At 41.6% G+C, this 23,653-nt stretch overlaps 1 protein-coding gene across 3 annotated transcripts in view; it reads right to left on the reverse strand.

The window, feature by feature from the left end:
* The window catches only part of itgb2 (integrin, beta 2), a 94,849-nt gene that overhangs the window by 58,875 nt on the left and 12,321 nt on the right, over positions 1 to 23,653 (reverse strand). Inside the window, exon 1 of one of the 3 annotated variants that reach the window (XM_087988841.1) lies at positions 21,954 to 22,101. The exons of the other annotated variants lie outside the window; for them this stretch is intronic. The gene's annotated coding sequence lies outside the window, so the exon portion shown is untranslated. Of the gene's footprint in view, positions 1 to 21,953; positions 22,102 to 23,653 lie in introns of those variants that run through there. 3 annotated transcript variants of the gene reach the window in all.

A 23,653-nucleotide genomic window follows, 5' to 3' on the forward strand; every position in this document is an offset into this window, starting at 1 on the left:
CAATGGGAGCTCACATCCCACCTTCTGGGACTCAGATGAACTATCCCCTTCTTTCTGCTTTCTGACCTTCTGTGAGCCAACTAATCTTTCTGCCAGAATTCATTTGAATAAAACTCACCCTTTTAATTGAAAAACATGAACTACCCTTTCTGTTCAGTCAAGCACCACAGACAGCATCTTGAACATAAACTAAGGAACTGCTGATTCCTGAGGTAAAGAAATATACCCTGGATCATTCCTGAAAATTTGAAATTTTCCATTGCTCAGGAACTAACACTTCCTGTTGCAGGATTTTTTGGGACTTTGATTATATTTTAAAAAATATTGTCAAACCCATTATTATCTATGGTATGTCCAAAGGATCAGAAGAACTTTTCGTGCACATCTGTAGACCCCTGTGGATGGCGGGACAGCAAGACAAGATGGTCAAGAAGGCATATAGAATACTTGTCTTTATTAATCATGGTATCAGCTGTAAGACCAGACAGGTTGTACTGACAGTGTAAAAAGCACTGGATAGGCCACATTTCAAGTACTGCATTCAATTCTGGTCTCCGCATTATGGAAAGAGGTAATTGCATTTGAAATAGTATCGAGCTGATTGGAAACATGGATAGATTGGATTCAATTATTTTTGTTGGAACAGAGCAGGCTGAGGGGAGACCGAAATAAAGTGTTTGAAATTATAAGATGTCTGGATAGAGAGGATAGGAAATCCTTGGTTGAGGGGTCAGTAAACAGGAGGCCTGAATTAAGGGTAAGAGCTATGAAATTTAGATGGGATTTGAAAGGAAATTATCCACCCAGAGGTTGTGAGGATATGGGACACACACCCTATAAAGGTGGCAGAAGCAGAAACCCTCATCACATTTTAAAACTATGTCTGTATTCACTTGAAGAGCATGAACCTACAAGGCTACAGGCAGAGAAGTTAGGTTAGGTTGGATTCCTCTCGTCATCTGGCACTGACCGAGGCTGAATGAGCTGCGCCCATGCTGTACAGTACTATGTTTCATGCATCAACAGCTAAAATATGATTCATTTATTCCATGTTATGATATTGAGATGCAAGACAATCATGCAAAGCACAGGGACAATTTTTGTTTCAGTGGGTTTATATGGGGTGAGGTTTCCTGCTGCTACTTCCTCATATACTCAATCCTTACAGCCGGGCCTCATCAGTAATGAACTGGTGAGGAGCTAGAACAAAGCACTTGTCTTGTTGGAGACCCAGTAGTTGGGATGACAGAAACCTAACAGAGCAGCTACTACTTACGAACAGTGTTTGACTTTGTGCAATACTGCAAAATTCCTCCTCTTGTTTTTATTTCCATTGGTTTCACTCGTTAGAAAAAAAGAGCTGCTGACTCACTATCACCTTACATGATCACACAGAAATTGAATGCATTTCAGTCGAACAGCGTGCCAATTCACTGTGTGTTGAAGTGTTGTGACTGTACGGGAGACAACAGACAGGTTTCCCTGTCAGTTTTAAAAGAAAAGAAAGTAGTATTAATTGTATATGACACCTGATATCTAAAACTGTTTAAATAATGCTTCAGATCTCTCTCTCTCTTTCAGGCACATAATAAGTCATCGAAAGAGAGAGTACAGTAAACTGTTTGTTGTCCTTAAAGAAAGTCATTCATATATGTGTCCTGTAGATTGGACTTGGCTGACATTGGGATGGACTTTGTGAATTTTCTGGATTCTGCACCAAGAAAAGTTGAAAAATGTTGATGGACAATTTATGTCTTTGCCGTTGGAGTCAGCAGCTCCTTAGTTTATGTTAAAGGTGCTGCCTATAATGTTTGCCTGTTCGGAACAGGCGGGATACGTGCCTGCAGAAATAGCTTGTGAGGAAAAAAGGGACCATTCCTCTTGCTATTCAATGGTGACAGTGTCTGCAGTTACAAAAATGGCATTAGGGCCTTGACAATGTCATTGATTCTGTGACAGATTCTGTGCCATCCTCCAGCTGACATGAGATCCATCTGCCTAACCTAGTCATGAACCTCGGATTTGTTCAATCGGATTGCAACAGCAGCAACAAACGTCATCAACCACTGGAATATGAATTGTCTTTTGGTGCCTTCTTACTACTGGTTCAGAGGCACTCTGCCTAATTTTGACAGTACTTCCAAAACCTTCCCATTGAATGTGAGTCTAACGTTTCAGACTCAGTGTGAATCTGGAGGTTGCAAAAGGTGTCGAGCGGGGTCATTAGGGATGGGGGAGTAGCTGGGTGGAGAAAGGTTTCTGTTCTGAATGGAAAGGTGAAGCTTCAGTTGCTGAGGACAAAGGAGTTTCATTTGCTGAGGGATAGGAGTGTAGTTCTGACTGGGTTACAGGAGGGATAGGGGTTGTTGTTGAAACAGGAGTTGAGTTGAGGAAAATTGATGAAAAGGCAGGGTTTCCTCAAAATAAAAATGAACACCTTGCTTTCCACAGGCTGTCTTTGCAACTCAGTGAGCAATCCATTAGATCAAGGTCTAAGAAATCAGTCTGAGCTTTACAGATGTTACTGCTCCTGTGGAGCTCACAGTCTCAAAACCACGTCTCACAACTCCATGTCTGGGAGCTCCAGTAGCATATGTCGCCGTTAGCCCTGTGTCCTGTGACTTTGATCCTTTGAGAATCTAAGCTCAGTTCCTGCAATACAGTACCAGTATTCCACTGTGTGGCGGCCTAACCTGAAACCCTAAACGTACATGAGTATTTCACTGAGACACACAGTAGAGACCCATTCACTGTCCACAGAAAGTAACATCTACCAAATATGCTGATGATCTGGATCAGGCAAGCTATGTGCGTACTTTCAACAGTAGCTAGATTTCTTCTGCACAAACTAGATAATTTCTTCATGCTACATCCTCATGCCAGACTGACAGGATATGGTGTAACATCATAATTCCATTGCTGAAACAACTTGAGAAATTCAGCATTTCCCAGACCAATGACACTGAAAGCCACATCCGTTCAATGTCGCAAAACCAGTGCTGAACTTCACTTGGGCTCTGCTTAAATTATTTTGAATCAAACTGTTTTTTTAGAATCTCGACAAACTGCATAATGTGCGACTTGTGTACCTCAGACAGTTCAGATAAAATTGAACTTGAAGAATAAATACCTCTGGTTCCAAACAATTTGAGATTTCAGTCGATCTTTCAAAAATGTTCTATTGATCTGAGAAACGACATTGAACATTTCAACAGCCGAGCGTTTGTTATCCCAAAGCGCAGAATTGGTCAACACAGAAAGTGGCCATGCTGCCCATCATGTCTGCAGTGGCTCTCAAATGTATGATTCACTAGTGCCATTCTCCTGTCATTTCCCTGTAACCCTGGAATTCAAAACCGATTCCCTTCCCTGCTTCAAGTGAACCTGTCTTCCCCACATTCTCAAACATTGCATTGCAGCCCATAACCACTCACTGTGTGGAAGAGTTTTCTCCCATGTCACTTTTGCTTCTTTTGCTAATTATTTTAAGTCTGAGCCTTCTTTCCCCATCCTCTTTTATGCGGGAGCAGTATCCAGAGTCCTCTTAGTTTAGACTAAGTGCTGTCCCAAATGAAGCTGCCAACAGTCAGAAGCTAGCAGTGACTGTGAGTAACACTTCATAGGCTGGTCTTTCTAACTCCTCTGGAACAGTAAACGTCTGGAACAGTGGGTGAGGATAAGTGACTTTCTGGACATCTAGGGGTATGGCAGGCTGGAGGTTGTGGGGATACGAGAGCTCAGAAATGAGGACTAACAGGTGGTTTTCAGTGGTCAACCCCCTCCCCCCACCCCTTGCAATTTGGAGCGAACGGAGACCCTCACACCTAGTCAATATGGTGAGTAGGTCACTCTGTTTTACTCAGTTGGCTGCGTGCCATTTTTCTTCTGGGAATATAGTTAATCTGAAACACTTGTGAGAAGCAGACCATAAGACCACAGACCATAAAATATAGAAGCAGATGAGGGCATTTGGCCCATTGAGTCTGCTCTACCACTCGATGATGGATAATATGTTTCTCAACCCCAATCTCCTGCCTTGTCCCCATACGCTTTGATATCCTCACTGATCAGGAACCTATTTTCTATGATTCTGTCTCAGTCTTAAATACACTCAATGAGTTGGCCTCCACAGCCATCTATGGCAATGACTTCCACAGATTAACAATCCTTTGGTTGAAGAAATTCTTCCTCATCTCAGTCCTAGAGGATCCTCTCTTTTCCCTGAGGCTGTGCCATTGAGTCCCAGTCTCCCCTACTCATGGAAACATCTTCTTCACATCCACAGTATCCAGGCCTTTCATTTTTCTGCAAGTTTCCAACAGATTCCCCCCTTATCCCTCTAAATTCCAATGAGTATAGACCCAGAGTCCTCAGTCGCTCCTGATATGACAAGCCCTTCATTGCTGGCATCATTCTTGTAAACCTCCTCTGGACTCCCTTCAATGCTAGCACATCCTCCCTTAGATAGGGGGCCCAAAACTGCTCACAATATTCCAAATGCAGTCTGACAAGAGCCTTGTACAACTCCAACAGTACATCTCTGCTCTTGTATTCTAGCCATCTCGGAATTATTGCTAACATTGTATTTGCCTTTCTATCTGCCAATGGAAGCTTCTTGTTAACCTTGAGAGAATTCTGAACTAAGACTCCCAAGTCCCCTTGTGCTTCTGATTTCCAAAACCTTTCCCCATTTCAAAAATAGTCAATGCCTCTATTCTTCCTATCAAAGTGCATAACCTCACACTTTCCTACATTACATTCCAAATGCCACTTCTTTGCCCACTTTCTAAGCCTTTAAGACCTTCTGTAGCCTCCCTACTTCCTCAACACTCCCTGTCCTTGCACCTATTTTTGTATTACCTGCAAACTTAGCAACAATGTTCCTTTGTTCATATCATTAATGTATAACATGAATAGTTGTGGTTCCAACATGGACCCCTGCCAATCTGAAAAAAAAACCCTTTATCCTCAGTCTGTGCCTTCTGCCAGTCAGACAATCTCTATTCATGCCAGTATCTTGCCCCTAAGACCATGGGCTCTTAACTAGCAGCTTCTTGGGTGGCACCTTGTCAAAGGCCTTCTGGAAATCCAAATAGATTACGTTCATTGTCTCTCCTTTGTCTAACTTGCTCATTACTTGATCACTTAAGGGCCTTAATTAGCAAACCAAGCATATGCTATAAATATTTGTGCCACCCGTGGACAGAAATCCAATAATGCCAAAATTTTCTTTGTAGGTTTTAATACAGAAACTTTATTTTTTCTTTATTAATTCATGGGACATGGGCATTGCTGACCGGGTCAGCATTCATTGCCCATCCTAACTGCCCTTGAGAAAGTGGTCGGCAACTTCCTCAAGTTTATTTATTCTTTGCACGTGTGTTCATTTGCATTCTTAATCTTCACTTTTTTCTCTAATAATCCTCCTGCAATCTCCAAGACCATTTTGTTCATTGACTCCTTTATATTGCCAGTTCAACTGTTGTGTTGCTTGTTCTAGTCCCAATCTCCAAAATTGCCTTGTTTCCTGTGCCCCATTGTTCTCTACTGATGTAAGTGCCCTATTGCGGGGTACATTCACATCTCCTGGACGCATGATGAAGACAGGCCAGATTTTTATCAATCAAGGTTGGGACCTTTTCCCCTGGAGTGTAGGTGGTTAAGGGGTGACCTTCTAGAGGTTTTTAAAATGATGCAGGGTACAGATAAGGTGAATGGCAGGTGTCTTTCCCCTATGGCGGGGGATTTCAGGAGGGGGGGGGCATATTTTTAAGGTGAAAGGAGAAAGATTTGAAAAGGGCAGGAGAGGCAACGTTTTTGCACAGAGAGTTGTTCGTACGTGGAATGAATTTTTAGAGGAAGTGGTGGATGCGGGTACAGTTGCAACGTTTAAAAGACATTTGAATAAGTTCACGAGTAAGAAATGTTTGAAAGGATATGGGCCGATGGCAGGCAAGTGGAACGAGTTTAGTTTGGGATTATGGTCGTAATGGACTGGTTGGATCGAAGGGTCTGTTTCTGTGCTGCATGACTATGACTCCACAAGAAGTCATTACCAACATCAAGCACTGCCCTGCATTTGAATGGAAACACTGATGTTCAAAAGGCTATCTATTATAACACATTGTGCCGTGCATCTGTTGACCATCTGTAACTGCCAATGAACTGAGTGGCTTTCTCGGCAATTTCAGAGTCAATCCCAATTTTGTGGGTGAGAGTCACAGGTTGGCCAGACCAAGTAAATATTGCACATTTCCTTCCTGAAAGGATATTACAGAAACAGATAGGTTTTTACAAAGATTGTTTTATAGTTACCATTACACTAATTTTCATATTCCTGTATTTATTCACTGCACTTACATTCCACCAGCAGTTATGGTGGGTTTAAATCCATATGCCTGGAATATTAGTCAGGGGTTCTGGATTACTTGTGACATTTCCACATCCCTTAAAATGTCACATCCATTGGTCAAAACTGTGAGGTAGATACCAAAAGAGTTGTTTGGCTATTAGTTTTTGCCAGAACATTCTCTTTTCTAACTTAAAGCATTGACTGACAGTGAAGTACAGTTCTATCAGGATATGCAGTCTATTAATCATGCGGACATTCATGCAGGCAGAGAGAGTTGCCATGTGTTTCAATGGCCACGTCATTGACTAATCTTTTCCACAAATACACATTGCTGTCCACTGATCCATGTTACAATCATGACAGGAAGCAACAATGATTGTTTTTTGATGCAGAAAACTGAGCCCAGTTATGATTCTCCACAACAGAAACCAGTTCAACACCCGGCAGGAATTGTCTCGGTATAAGTGGATCAGTTCTAGTTCATTTAGTCTCAGAAGAAGGCTACTGATTTAACAGAGGATATTATCTTTTCTGAATCAGAATGTTGTGAGTTCCAGTTCTGTTCCAAAGAGCACAATGTCCAGGATGACACAGCAGACAACGTCACTAATTATTAACCCAACCTGTGTGGTTCTTCAGGATGTGTTGGTGATCTGTCTTTTCAGACTGCTTTGGTCCATCTGATGCAGGTAGTCCTGTAATGCTGCTTGGAATAAAGTTCCTGGATTTTGACCCAATAACAATGAAGAGCTGGTAATACATTCTAAATCTGATGCGTGGCTTGTTTCTGGCGCCCGTGTTCTGCTGGATGTTGGAGATTGCAGAATTGACTGAAGCAGCCTATGCCAATATGCAGCAAGACTGAGACAACATGTAGCATTAGGCTGCTGAGTGGAAGTTGCTGGGCAAAATGGTGGAGTTGTCCTAAGTCATTGACTTGTAATCAAGAGCCATAGGAAACAGCCATACAAATTCTGTGGTCACAAGAGCAGACCAGAGGCTAGGCATTCTGAAGCCAGCAACTCAGTTCATGATTCCCAAAGTCAGTCCACTATCTACAAGGTACAATTCAGGAATGTGATGGAAACTCCCCACTTGTCTCAATGAATATAATTGCAATAATATTCAAGAAGCTCAATACCATTCAGGAGAAAGCAGTCTGCTTGATTGTCACATCATCCATCAAGGTAAACATCCATTCCCTCCACCACCATCACAGGGTCGTAGAGTGTACCCTCAACAAGACGCAATGCAGCAATGAGACAAACTTGTGACATCAAACCTGGACAAAGGCACTGGATGCACGGGAACACCACCACCTGCAAATCTTCCAAACCGCACACCATCTTTTTCACAGTCACTGGGTCAAAGTCTTGGAAATCACATCCTAATAGTATTGTCATGTCTGCTCCAAATGGACTGCAGCATTTCACAAAGGCAGCTCTCCAGCACTTTCTCAAGGACAATTACGGCCATGGCCCACCTCTCATTAAGGAATAGAAAACTTTCCAATAATGTTGTTAATGGAGACTCACTGAGATGCTGCAGTATATCTGCAGGGGATGGTATTATGCACTAGTAGTGAAGGGAATGAATGTTTGAAGTAGTGGATCAGGTCTCAATCCAACAAGCTGCTTTGTCTTGAGTCCTGTCAAACTTATTGACTGAAACTCGAGTTGTATACATCCTGGCAAGCAGTCAGTATTTCATCCCACTCCTGAACCGTGCCTTGTAGGTGACAGAAGGACTTTGAAAAGTGAGGAGGCGAGCCGGTCCCTGCAGAATCCCCAGCCTCTGACCTGTATTTATAATCACAGTACTGCATTTACATGACTAATTGATTTTGTTTTTGTCAATGGTAATCCCCAGGATGTTGATTGTGGCTTTTAAGTGACGGTACTGCTAGTTAATGTTGAGAGGAAGTTGTTAGATTTTATTCCATTGGCACCAACCAATTCCTTGCCTTTGGGTTGCATGATTGATCCTTGTCACTTATCATTCCAAGCCTGAGTCACATCCAGGTTTGGATTCCTGCCGGAATGAACTACTTTGCTACCTAAGACTGTAAAGTAATGAATGAATCTCCTCTCTTATGATGAAGGGAAAGTGTTTGATAAAGCAGGTTGGGTCCAAGATACTCCTGCAACAATGTCCTGGCACTGACATGATTGGCCCCCTTCCTGAAGAAGGGCTTATGCCCGATACGTCGATTCTCCTGTTCCTTGGATGCTGCCTGACCTGCTGCGCTTTTCCGGCAAACACATTTTCAGCTCTGATCTCCAGCATCTGCAGCCCTCACTTTCTCCCCAATAATCACAGCAGTATGACTCCAAACAATAGAAAGATTTCCCCCGATTTCATGTCGGCTTATTGCTATGTACATTCTGACACATGCTGCCTTGATGTCAAGGTCAATCACTCACCTCATCTCAAACATTTAACTCGATAATCTCTGTTTCGACCAAGAATGCAATGAAACCAAAGTTGAATGACCTTGGAAGGAACCCAAACTGAGGAAAAGCTCATAGCAACTGCTCCCTTTATCACTTTGTAACTGATTGAAAGCGATGAAAGTGTAACTGATTGGTTTTTTTCTTGGACAGGATGTAACTAAGAAATGTCCATTTTGTCAGGTTGGTTTTGAGTTCATGTCTGCCCTTCCTGCTGTAAAATATATCATCATATAGCATTATTTCAAACAAAAGCAGGCGAACTCTGTCACTAAAATCCCTGAAATAACTGGTTATTATTTTATTACTGTTGATGGACCTCGCTGTACGTCAATTAGCTGCTGCATTTTCCATGTTATAACATTTTTGAAAGTATTTTTTGAAGTTCTCAATTCACTGGAAACGTCTTTACACCTTCTTTAGGTTTTGAAAGGCACAATATAAATGAAACCTATCTTTCCTTCTTCTGAGGCTCTAGTGGCACAATGGTAGTGACCTTATCTCTGGGCTGGGTTCAAGTGTCACATGCTCCAGAGGTGTGCAATAACATCTCTGAACAGCTTAATAAAGAAAGTGTCATGCACCCAAAAAAGCACTACCATTTCTTATGGACTGCAATTTAATTTCAAAAATAGCACATTGTATGCAGCATCTTGTATATATGAGGGTGTTGCTATAAGCTGCTGCAGAAACACATCACAAACTTCTCATTTCCTGTTTTCAGTTAAAATGTGCATGAGTCATTTGATTTGCAGCTCAAGTTCACACATTTTGAATTGATTACTAATTGATATGTAAACCAGCAATACTCAAGTAAACCACAACATTATAATATTTTCACCAAGGCATAAATAAGGTGAACTTTCCTTTATGGAGACATAGAATTTTACACCCAGAAAGAGGTCATTCACCATATGCCAGTATTGCATTAGAGAGTCCTAATCCTTGTCCTTTCCAAAATTTATTTTTAAAATATTCAGTCCCTTGTCATTTATAAGCTATTTACTCTTGAGATGTTCACTTCCATCATGATGGCTGGTAAGTGTGACTCAACATGTCCTTGGAATTAATCTTCCAACCTGAGCCCAGAAGTGATGCGTAACATTCATATACATATGAATTCAGAGCAATAGAACACCATGAGACCCCTTGAACCTTTTTTGCTATTAAGTACGATCACAGCTGACCTGATTGTCGTCTGCATTTTCCTGTTTACCTCTGATATTCAGTTTCAAAGTAGAGTCATATTGGCCTTGAAGTGTCAACTCTCTTTCTCCCTCCACAGATACTGCTAGAGGTGCCAGGTTTCTCCTTGCATTTGCTGCTTTTCTTTCAGACCTACGGCATTCATTGTCCCATTTTAATATTTATAATCATGCAACAGATGAACAGGCCATCTGACCTAACATGTCAGCGCCAACCATGATGCCAAAAAATGTTCCTTTCTTCAGTCACAGTCATGTAGACTAGGCTATATTAAACTGGACATGACAGACATATGAAACTAAATTTGATAATCAGAATATTGTGATCTGATGAGTAAGATAACAGAGATTAAGGGGTAACTTGATTAGAATGTTAAAGATGTTAAGGAGAGCACATAGAGCAGATATTTGAACTATTTGAACTGGCTGGAGGATTAAGGACTAGAGAACAAGGTGGAATGATCAGAGTTAGACCTTTGAAATAATATTAATAAAATTCTTTAAATGGTATAACAGGTTTAGGCCTCTATTCCATTGTTTCTTTTAAATCTAAGATATTTCTTATCCAAAGGCAGTTGCATGGATAAGGTTGGTGATTGGAACACTTGAGGAACAGACTCAAGGGGCTAAATGGACTATTCCTACACTCTGAAACAGCTATTCAGAATTGCATTAGGTTGGGCAATATCTCATGGTTTCTTACTTTGCATTTCTTCCACGAACTGTGTAAATCAAACTAGGATGTAAATGCCTCGGACTCTTACCGCAAATATGGTACTATCTATAATCTTTCAAATTAATCATTGTCTCACCAGGTTCACTGGAAGTGTTAAGGGGGCATATAGCACATGATGCAATCAGATGCTTCACAACTCTCAGGTTACATCATTGGAAACATCGAAAATAGGACTAAGAGTAGGCCATTCAGCCTTTCGAGCCTGCTGCATCACTCAATGTGCAGCCAATCAGTATCCTGTTCCCACTTTTGCCTTATACCCTTTGATCCCTTTAATCCTAAGAACTATATCTCACCCCTTAAAAACATTCAATACTTTGGTCTCAATCACTTCCCGTGGCAGAGAATTCCGCAGATTCACCATTCTCTGGATGAAAACATTTTTCATCTCAGCCCTACCCCATAGCCTTAAACTGTTACCATTGTTCTGGGCTCTCTAGATTGGGAACATGCTTGCTACATTTACCCTGTCAAGTCCTGTTAGAATTTTACAGGGTCCTATGAAATACCTCCTAATTCTTTTAAACTCCAGTGAATACAGTCCTAATCAAGCCAGTCTCTCTTCATATGTCACTCCTGCCATCCCAGGAATCAGTCTGGGAGACCTTCATTGCACTGCTTCCATCTTTCCTCAGGTAAGGAGATCAAAATTGCACACTGTACTCCAGATGTGGTCTCACCATGGCCCTGTACAATTGCTCCAAGCCATCCCTGTACTGTATTCAAATCCTCTCACTAAAAAGGCCAATATACCATTTAATTTCTTCAAAACATGCTATACCTTGCATGCTTACTTTCAGTGACTGATATACAAGGACACCCAGGTCTTGTTTCAGCTTTCCTTTTCTCAATCTATCACCATTCAGATAATAATCCGCCTGTCTGATTTTGTTACCATAGTGGGTTACCTCAGATTTATCCACATTATACTTCACCTGCCATGCATTGGCCATTTTAACTTGTCCAAATGATACTGAAGCATCTCTGCATCTTCCTCAAAATTCTTATCCCGCTTTGTGCCAACTGCATACTTGGAGATATGGTACGTAGATCCTTCATCTAAATCATTGACATATTGTGTGCCAAACACTGCGGTACCCCACTAGTCACTGGCTGTCACTCAGACGTGACCTATTCATTTTGGTACATGACCCTCAATCCCACGTGCTTTAATTGTATATGCTAACCTCTTATGTGAGACCTTATTGCACACCTTCTGGAAGTCCAAGTAAACCACAACCACTGGTTCAACCTTATCAAGTCTATTAGTTACAGCCTTGAAAAACTCACAATAAATTTGTCAAGCATGATTTCCATTTTGTAACTCCATCCTGACTCTGTCCAACCCTGTCACTGTTTTAAGCGCTGTGCTATTAGATCCTTTAAAATGCACTCTTTCACATTTTCCCCATGACTGATGTTGGGTTAACCAGTCCATATTCCCTTTTTTCTCTCCACCTCCTTTTTAAATAGTCAGGTTAAATTAGCAACCCTCCAAACCATAGGAATTGTTCCAGAGTCTGCAGAATCTTGAAAGATGACTACTAATGCATCCACGGTTTCTAGGCATTTTTCCTTAAATACTCTGGGATTATCAGATCCAGGAGATTTTTTGGCCTTTAATCCCACAAATTACCTCAACATCATTTCCCCACTAATACTGATTTCCTTCAGTTCCTCTCTCCCACTAGACCATATATTCTCCAACATTTTTGGACATTATTTATATCCTCCTTTGTGAAGGCAGAAGCAATAATATGTATTTAAGTGCTCTGCCATCTCTTTGTTCCCATTGTAACTTTTCCTGTTTCTGAATGTGAGGCATCTGCATTTGTCTTTACTAATCTTTTTCTCTTCACATACCCATAGAAGTTTTAGACAATCAATTTGCATGTTTCCTGCAAGCTTTTTCTTGTATTTTATTGCTCCTCTCTTCACCTATCCCTTTGTCCTGATTTACTGAAATGCAAACTGCTCCCAGTCCTCAAGTCTGCTCCTCTTTTTGGCCACTTTGCGTGTCGCTTCCTTGGCTCTAATATCATCCCTAAGTTCCCTTGTTAACCATGGCCGAGCCATCTTTACCTTTGTGTCAGACAGGAATGAACAAATTGTTTGAGTTCCTCCATGCACTCTTTATGTTTGCCATTGACTATCCACTATCATCCCTTTAAGTAGTGCTCCTTGATTTATCATAGTCAGCTTGCACTTCATACCATTATAATTTCCTCTATTTGGGTTCAGGATGCTCATCTCAGAATCAACTACATTACACTCCATCTTGATGAAGATTTTTATCATACCACAGTCACTCTTCCCCAAAGTGCCTCACACAGTGAGCTTGCCAGTTTTTCCTTTCTCATTACACAATACCCAGTCTAGGACAGCCTGTTCGTTGGCGTTTCCTCAATATATCGATCCAGAAAAACCATCTCGTGCACACTCCAGGAATTCCTCTTCTTTGGTATTGTTACTGATTTGATTTGTCCAATATACATGCAAATTAATGTTGCCCATAACCAAGCCACTCACCGTTCTGACTCGGAAATAGATCACTGTTCCTTCACTGTCACTGGGTCAAAATCTTGCAACTCTCTCCCTAAGGGCATTGTGGGTTAACCCATAGCAGTTCAAGAAGGGAGCTCATCACCACCTTCTCAACCACAACTAGGGACGGGCAAAAAATGCTGGCCAGCCAGAGATACCCATGTCCCACGAGAATGAATAATTACAGATGTTGCTTGCATCTCTAATTTCATGTTTAATGACTTTCCCAACATTACCACTATGGTTTGTGTGTCTATTTACAACAACCATTGTTGTTTTCTGTCCCTTGATGTTTCTAAGCTGGACCCATGTATATACCCCTTCACCACAGCTAATATCCTTCCTCGTTATTGTGTTCACGTCCTTTTTAACCAGCAATGCTACTCCACCTCCTTTTCTTTTTTGTCTGTCCTTCTGAAAAACTGAATAACCCTGGATATTCAGTTCCTATCCCTTGGCACGCTGCAGCATGTCTCTGTCATCCCAACTATATCATATCCATTCATATCTACTTGCATGAATAATTCTTCACTTTATTGTGAATATTCCGTGCATTAAGACACAAGGCCTTAAGTGTTGCACTAATTTTGCACTAATGCTTGAATTCTTCACTGATCACTTTTCTTATTTCAACTTCTGTCTTTAGTTTTTGCCCTTGTTTCTACGTCCATTGACTCCAAGTACAGATTCCCATCCGCTTGCCATGTTAGTTGATACTCTCCCCAACCACAAGCAAATACTCTTCCTAGGTCATCAGTTCCAGTCCCTCCCAGGTGCAACCTGACCAGCTTACAATGATCCTCGTCTCCAAAGAAACAGTTCCATTGCCCCAGGAATCTGTAACAGTCTCCTTTGCATTTTCTCTCTCATCTGATATATCCTGCACTTCCTACTCTGACTAACACGTGACCTACTAGAAATACTGAGATCACTACTTTGATGTCCTATTTTTTAATTTGTTTCCTACCTCCGTATATTCCGCTTCAAGGACCTCATTCCTTTTCTTACCTATGTCATGGGTATGGTATGTACTACGACCACTAGCTATTCATCATCCCACTTCAGAATGTCTTGTGGCCATTCCAAGGCATCCTTGACCCTAGCACCCAGGAGGCAATATGCCATCTTTGGAATCTCAATTGTGGCCAGACAGAAGTGTCAATCTGTTCCCTTACAATTGAAACCAAATATTATCCCTCTCCGGTGCAACACAGCCAACCATGGTGCAAAATATCTGGCTTTTACGACTTTCCTCTGAGAGGCCATTCCCTCCAACAGTATCCAAAATGCTAAATCCGTCTTGCAAGGTAATGGTCACAAGGAATTTCTGCACTGCTCTGTGTTGATCCAGGTTAGGGCACTGATTGAATCATTACAATTCAGTTGTACTGTACTGGTGTTAGGTCAGTGTGGTCATTTATATCAGCTTTGGCTTAGGAATATTACCCTCACCTCTGAGTCAAATGGCTGTGGGTTTGGTCCCACCTCTGAGATCTGAAACATATAACTTCCGCTGAAGTTTCAGTCCCATAGCGAGAGAGTGTAGTACAGTCAAAGATGCTGTCTTTCCGAGTAGATGTTAAACTAAAGTTGTGTCTGCTCTGACACTATTTGAAGAGGCATTCACGCTGTTTCCAACCCAATAATCTATCCCTTTACCAAGACTGCTTTCGAAAAACACGGTAGCTGGTCCTTTTCGTTTCATCACAGTTTGTACCAACCTGCTGTGCACAAATTGGCTTCTGTGTTTCTTGCCATTTAAAACACTTTAAAAGTACAAGTTTTTAATTCATTCAAACAATGCACATTTGATGCTCATTCCTAATTACCCTTGTAGGCTGTGATGTACTTTGGCACAACTTGGATCAAGGAGGATGCTGTGGAAAGGCAAGACATTCTTTCTTTCCTGATAATTATTCAGTGAGCTCTACTTGATGGTACATATCAAGTATAAATGTCAATAAAAGGCAGAATTGAGTCTTAAGCTGACATGTGCTTCAGTCATGACATGCACTGCCTTGAAATTTGCAAACTGACGCTTCGGTCGGATTACCAGAAGCATGCTGAGTATTTGTGAAATTATAACTAACCATACATTGTACAAAGATTTTCAATTAGTATAAGGAGGGAACCAAAAGGAATCATGCAACATAGTGCCACGTAGTAACATTTATTAATTCAATAAATCCAAGATTAAATGCAACAATTAACTCCATCATCTTCTTGCCTGAAACTGTAAACCAGTTTGTTGGCGCAATGTCCCCTCATCAGATGCATAATCACATAATACATATTTCACCACTTACCAACAAAATTCTTACTGCTGGGAATGTGGCAATCATTCTCATTCACTCGTGTTGTTGCTGCAACCTGCTACAAGCATAAGACTAATCTCTCAGGACATGAATAAAGCAACTGTTGAGTCTAACAGGATTCAGAAATAGAATACAATGATGTGAGTCAGACAATTAATTCGCCTACAAACAACAGCAGGAGTTCATAAGTATCTTCTCTCCACTGAAAGTATGGAAACTGCAACTTGTACGGTTATGTATGGCACAGTGAGAGAGAAAAACCCCTGTAAAGATTATCTAATATTGACATCTAAAAGCCTAAAGCGTTGTATATCCTATAATTGTTTTTTTCTGAGGTTATTTTGAGGTCAGGGATAAGTTCTTGTATGGTTTGATGAATGTAAAGGATTGTTCCCTATGGAAAATATGAATTAAAAAATGTGGCACAACTTATCTAGTCAATAAGGGAAAGGTAAGTACTGGAATAAAATAAAACCAGCAATTTGTGATCGCTGGCATTTATACTCATTGTTAATGCCCACAGCCTCCTCCCCCGTGTGAACAACCTTAATCTGTTCACACATACATCACAGGATTTAACAATTTAAAAAGCCATTTTCTGTTGTTTTATGAATTATGGCAGACATTTTGTGCAGTACAGGTCTCACACAAGCTGTGGCATAATGGCATAATGGGAACTATTAGAAGATTTATATAATACAATTTAATTGTTAGGTCTGACGTTGATGGTTACTTAATTTATTAAGATGATGAATAGATCAAACTCACCAGTGGCACAGAAATTTGTACACAGCAGGTTGGTACAAACTGTGTTAACAGGCCTGCAGACCTGTTAACACTCAAGAGGCAGCAATTCAAAGAATATGTCCAGTCAATGATCTGAAATCCCACTGAGGCTCTTTGCAGACCTGCAGCTGGGACAGAGATAAGCCAGAATGATATTCCCCACTCTTAAAATGTAAGCTGCTCATCAGTGGATGGGAGATTGTCTTTAAATTGCTGAGTATGGGGTTTCAGCAGGAAGCCTTCATTATAAAATAATTCTTCTGTGTAAAAGAAGGTACATTTGGGAGCTTTCTTGATTCAGGGGTGACAACTTAAGTCTTGGAATTGGTAGTTTTATTCAGAAGTGCAGGACACTCTTGGCTGAAGTGTTTGACTTCAGGAAGGTCAATTTCAGGAATTCAGGTTTGATGCACAAAGGTCAGGAAGTGAATACTAGAAATGTTTAATAGGTGAAAAAACGAAGTGTGAAAGTCAATGTTAAAGAATTAAATGCCTCAGAATAAAAGAAAAGACTATAATAAGGCATTGAGTAACAATGCTGAAAACCTAATTTTGCTCATCCCCTTTTGGACTAATTGGCATGCTTTAAGTAACTTTTGCAACCATTACAAAAAATAAAAAAAAAACAGTACTAAAAGCCAAAATTTCCAAAAGAATTAAATAATAAAGTAACTGACATCTTTAATCATCAATGTGAAAGGGAACAGCAGCAGTCATGCAATATATATCCTTTCTCTGTTAGAATCAGAATCAGAATTAGCCTTTACTCAATGAATATCATGGAAAGTTTATATATGCTACTTCCAGCACCGATTTAGGCACCTAAGTACAGCATCTTTTGTTACAAGATTTTTGACCATAGAGTAGCATTGCAGAAATATACATTCAGAACAACAGACCAAGCTGGCACCTAGCTTCCAGTCCTCACTGAGCCCTGGCTTCAGACCATGCCGAGCTTCACCTTTAGGATCATGATACTGGGAGATCACTTCCAGGCTGGGCAAAGGACGCCACGATAGGAGGCCACTACGCCAGGCCGACAGGTCACTATATCACATCGGGAGGGCCGTACACCAGGTCAATAGGTCACTATACCACACCAGGAGGCCACTATGCCAGGCCGATAGGTCACTATACCACACTGGGAGGCCACTACGCCAGGCCGATAGGTCACTCTACCACACCGAGAGGCCATTACGCCAGGCCGATAGGTCACTATACCACACCAGGAGGCCACTATGCCAGGTCAATCGGTCACTATACCACACCGGGAGGCCATTACGCCAGGCCGATAGGTTACTATACCACACCAGGAGGCCACTACGCCAGGCCGATACGTCACTATACCACACCAGGAGGCCACTACGCCAGGTTGATAGGTCACTCTACCACACCGGGAGGCCATTACGGCAGGCCAATAGGTCACTATACCACACCAGGAGGCCACTACGCCAGGTCAATAGGTCACTATACCACACCGGGAGGCTACTACGCCTGGTCGATAGGTCGCTATACCACACCGGGAGGCAAATACGCTAGGTCGACAGGTCACTATACCACACGGGGAGGCCACTACACCAGGTCAACAGGTCACTATACCACACTGGGAGGCCACTGCACCAGGTTGATAGGTCACTATACCACACTGGGAGGCCACTACGCCAAGTCAACAGGTCACTATACCACACCTGGAGGCCACTACACCAGGTCAATAGGTCGCCACACCGCGCCGGGAGGCCGCTGCACCAAGCTGGAAGTTGTCACTGGAGGCCGGAAATCATTGCTCACCGGAGGCTGGAAATTGTTGCTGGAGACCAGGAGAGTTGAAGAGTGTTGGAGAGTAGAAGATAAAGCACGAAGATGAAGAAAAGAAGACGAATAAATGGAGCAGATGAGATCCACTGGGAGTTATTCTCCTATTTCCAAAAAGAAAGTGGTATTTCATCAAAAGAAAAGTAGGAGAGGGCAAATTTATGAATTTCTCAGACGTTTCCCTGAGTGTTGCACTGATTTTCCATCTCCTTTCCTCTTTCAGAAAATGGCATCAACCTGTTCCAAGCTACGAATATGTGGCTCAGATTTGTCAGAGTTTAGTTTAGTTGTTAGCTAAGCTCACAGTTGGTCATATTGATAGACCATAACGTATTAGAGTAGATTAGAGTGTAGGTTAGATGATCCAAATCTCTGTGTTGGACTTCCTTTCAAGAATATGCCTGAGATCAGCAGTGTAACAACCTGACATATATATGAATTTATGCTTCCTTTTTAAAATCAATCCAAACGATGTGAAGAGGAGGTTTTGTACATAGGAACACAGGACCAGGAGTGGACCATTCAACCCCTCAAGCCTACTCTGCTATCCAGTCAGGTCATGGCTCATCTGTGGCCTCACTCCAAATGCCTGCCTTGATGCCCTTGCTTCATAAAAAATTGTCAATGACAGACTTAAATTTTGGAATTGAAATAGTATCCACCACCATTTGAGGAAGAGAGTTTCAAACATCCACTATTCATCATGTGTAAAAGTGCTTTTTAACATCTCTCCTGAATCTCTCCCTAATTCTTCGACTGAGTTCCCTGGTTCTGTCATCTTCAACCAGCGGAAATAGTTTATCTTTATTTACCCTGTCCTCCTGTATTAATATCCTGAAGATCTCAATTAGATCACTCCTTAACCTTCTAAATTAGAGAATAAAGGCCCAATTTGTCTCACCACTCCTCATAACTTAACCTATGATGTCCAGGCGTATCCCTGTAAACCTGTGTTGAACTCCCACCAGGGCCAAAAACATCATTCCTCGTGTGTGGTGCTCAGATGTGCTTACAGTAGTCTGGGATCAACCTAGGGTTTGTATAACTGTGGTATAATGTCTGCATCCCTGTGCTCCAGCCCTTTCGGATATGAAGGCCAGCATTCCATTCACCTGCTTGATTATTTTCTGCACCTGTTTGTGGCATTTTAAAGAACTTTGTACCTGCACCCCAAACCTCGTTGGCCATCCACTGTGTTTAACTTTGTGCTTCCTCAAAAATACCCTGATCTATCATTTTAGATCTGAAATGGATAACCTTACACTTGCTTACATTCATCTGCCACAGTTTCGCCCATTCATCTAATCTATCAGTATCCTGTTGTAATCTTATACTGTCATCAACATTGTCTGCAACGCTGCCCAATTTTGTGTTGTCAGCAAACTTGGATATTTGACTTTTTATGCCATTATCCAAGTTGTTAATGAATATTATCAAGATTTGTAGCACAATAGGTAATCTTCAACCCAGAATCTCTAGACTCTACTCTCACTAATGGCAATGGCAAGTGCATTTATAATGCAGCCAAAGAGATGATTTTTCAGCTACCAAGCCTTTGCAATGCACCAATGGTAGATAGTAAGAGTGGGAGAGATTCCTGGTGAGCCATGCTTGATTTGGAGAGGCACCACTCAAGCTTTGGCTTCAGAGTAGTTACCTGTTCCAGGAAAAGCAAGCTATTGAAAACAAACGTTATCATGAGCTTTGTCTGCTTCATGCATCACTATGACATCTTCTCAGTCTCAGCAACGTTGATATCTTGCAGTTATTATCAGTAGGTACAAGGTAAGTAAAACGATTACTCTGAACTAGTGCTGGAGAAGCACCTTCTTGAAAAATTGGGTTCTGTTCCCACTCTGGTTTAGAAAACATGAAATGTGTACATACTTGTAAACACCTGTTAGCAGGAGCCATTATCTCTATTTCATGGAGTCATTTTGACATTCAAAAAAGTACTCTTGCAAAGTAACCTTGCATACTTAATTACTAGAAGCAAGACTAGCTAAAACACAGTGACTAACATTGTCATGTGTTTCATATGTTACAAGCAATTATTACAATCAGCGTTTCTTCCATAGTTTCATGGGTACCTTTCTGTGCACAAAGGCATACAGACCAAGGCAACTTAGTTAGCACAGACGTATGGGTGCTACAATTGGGCTAAGCACCAAAAGGCTGAGGAGGAGGAAAAAAATAACTTGACCCAGAAATACCTGGTGAAGAGCTTGCGTGTGTGTGAATAGTAAACAAATGCTGGATCAGATTCAGCAAGATATCCTGCATAATAAAATACTCGCATTTCCAGCTGAGATTCATACATAAGTGACCATTTCCATTCAATATCAAAGAACAGCTGGTGAATGTAGAAGCAGCAACATTCAGCGAATCATAGAATTATGCAGCTCCTCAAACCCATGCCAGATTTGTAGAACAATGCAAACAATCCCAATCTCTTACTCAGTCTGTCTAAGATTGCAAGTTGATTTCCCTAAATTGCGTCTCCAATTTTCTGTTAAAATCATTGGTCCTGTCCTCTTCCATTCTTTCTATGCTGTGGACTCCAAAACATTAGTGCTGAGCCAATCAGTTCTTCCACCCATCTCCCCTTCATCTTTTGCCTCAAACTTTACCACGGTGGCTCAGTGGTTAGCACTGCTGCCTCACAGCACCAGGGTCCCAGGTTTGATTCAAGCCCCGGGTGACTGTCTGTGTGGAGTTTGCACATTCTCCCCGTGTCTGCGTGGGCTTCCTCCGGGTGCTCTGGCATCCTCCCACAGTCCAAAGATGTGCAGGTCAGATGAACTGGCCATGCTAAATTGCCCATAGTGTTAGGTGCTTTAGTCAGAGGGAAATGGGTCTGGGTGGGTTACTCTTCGGAGGGTCAATGTGGACTTGTTGGGCCGATGGGCCTGTTTGCACACTATAGGTAATCTAATCACATCCAGGATCATTGCATCATCAGCAAATGAGAACAGATGTTACTGCCAATGTTATTTCAACGTATGGTGATGAAGTCTTTCTTCATCCCCCATTACTCCAAGGAGAACAAGCCTAGGTTCTCCAACCTGACCTTGCAGCAAAGTTCTTTCATCTTGGAACCATTTTGGTTAGTCAGATCTGAGTTCTCAAGAACCTTTATATAGTTCTGAAATGTGGTGAACCGAACTAGCACAGTTCTCCAATTGTGGCCTCACCAGAGCTTTAGATAACTTCAACATGAACTTCCCTATCTTGAGTCCAATACTTTGCTTCTCAGTACACTTTGCACGAACAATTGGAGAAGGCACATCCAGAATGACATTCAGCCAAAATGAGTCTGTATGACTGGAAGTTTAGTGCCTTGCTGGAATTCAGTGCAAAGGGGAAGAGATGCTGAATGCTTTTTTTTTGCTTCATAGTTTGTACTTTCAACATAATAAATTAAAGCCCAGGATCAGGGCAGCCCAGCACACAAAGAAAATCACAGGAAAACCATAAGATCATTGATTGGTAATAGCTGCAAATTTGATTATCTATTACAGATTACTTTCAGATTGAAAGTAAATAGGAGAAATATTTTACAGATTATAAACTGAAAGGCCGGTAGGAAACTTTTATAAAACAAATTAAGAACTAAGTAACTAAAATGGAGATGTGGTTCATAGTGAGGACATCTGCAAGAAGTGTTGATTGAGTTGAGCAACTTCAGCTAGATTAGATGAGCTAAAGGCTGAGTTTTGAACACTGCGACACACCGGGGAAGGGGCGAGTTACCTGGATACTGTGTTTCCAGTGGCAGTCACAACCCTTAGATTAACTACCTCGAATTAGGCCAGTCGTCAGAGACAGGAGGGTGTGACTACCAGCAAGGCAGGCAGAGGGAGTTAGCACTGTAGGAGTCTCAGCCCGAGTCCTTATCCAACAGATTCAAGATTTTGGCTCCCTGTGTGGACAAGAGCAGAGTCTTTAGGGAGGATTAGCAAATAGTACCATGGTACTGGGAGCCACTGGGAGAAAATAGAAAAGTGGTTATAAATGGGAATAATATAGTCGGGGGAATAGACACTATTCTCTGTGGCCCGGATCGAGAGTCCCGAAGACTGTGTTGCCCATTGGTACCCAAGTTCAGGATATCTCATCTGGGCTGCAGAACAACTTGGAATGGAAGGGAGAAGAGCTAGTTGTTGTAGATACAACAATATAGGTAGAAAGAGGAAAGAAGTTCTGCTGAGGGAATATGAGGAGCTAGAGGCTAAATTAAAAGCCAAACTGAAAAGGTAATGATCTCCAGATTACGACCTCAGCCATGAGCTAGTTGGCACAGAGGCAAATCATGGCTTGAAAATTAGTGTGGGAGAAATGGGTTTGAATTCTTGGGACATTGGCACCAATACTGCGGAAGGAAGGAGTTTTTCGAATGGGCGAGGTCGCACCTGACTCATGCTTTGACCAGAGTCCTGGTGAATTGCATACCGAGGGCTGTAGATCAGGCTTTAAACTACATAGCTGGGGGAGGGTCCATGGAAAGTTAAACAATCAAAGTTAAAGGAGAAGGTGGGGGTGCAAGTTAGTGATGAGTCTGAATGTTACCAGAAAAGGAAAGGAAGGACAGAATGTGTGAACATCATAGTGGCCCAATGACTTGTACAAGAGTAAGGAAATTGGCTAATAAGACCAAATTTAAAGGCCATGTATCTGAATGCATGAAGCATTCAGAACAAGATTAATGTGTTCACAGTGCAAATAGAGACAATTAGATATGATTTGATGACATATACAGGGGGACTGAGTGTTTTGGAAGTATCAGTTGGAAGGAAAAGGAGGTGGGTTGTTGGTAATGAAAGAAATCTGTGGTGTAGTGAGAAATGATGACAACACTGGAGATCAAGACAGTCTGGGTGGAAATAAGAAATAACAAGAGAAAGCAGTCTCTGGTCGGTGTAATCTATAGGTCCCCAAACAGTAGCCCTGCTTGGTGCACAGTATAAACAGGAAGTACTGGGGGCTTGTAAGAAAAGGTACAGCAATAATTATGGGTGATTCAAATATGCATATAGATTTCAGAAATCAAATTGGCAAAGGTAGCCTCAAGGTCCATTGAATGTATTGGAGATTGTTTCTTGGAGCAATGTGTTTTGGAATCAACCAGACAGCAGGCTATTCTGAATTTGGTACTGTATAATGGGATGGGATTGGTTGGTTAGTGATGAATTGGAGTCCCACACTAGCACTCTGGAGTTAAACAAAGGGAATTACATAGGCATGAGGACAGATCTGGCCATAGTGGACCGGGCAAGAAAACTAAAAGGTAGGATTACTGATGCATAGTGACAGATATTTAAGGATGTACTCAATTGTTCCCAACTAAAGTATATTCCAGAAAGGAAGAAAGATTGGAAAAGGGGAGAAACATCCATGGCTAAGCAAGGAAGTTAAAGATGATGCAAAGATAAAAACTAAGGCATATCATATTG

Source organism: Chiloscyllium plagiosum, unplaced genomic scaffold, assembly GCF_037043375.1.
Source record: "Chiloscyllium plagiosum isolate Xiang-an unplaced genomic scaffold, Cpla_swu_hap1 HiC_scaffold_7, whole genome shotgun sequence".
NCBI classification, from domain to species: domain Eukaryota; kingdom Metazoa; phylum Chordata; class Chondrichthyes; order Orectolobiformes; family Hemiscylliidae; genus Chiloscyllium; species Chiloscyllium plagiosum.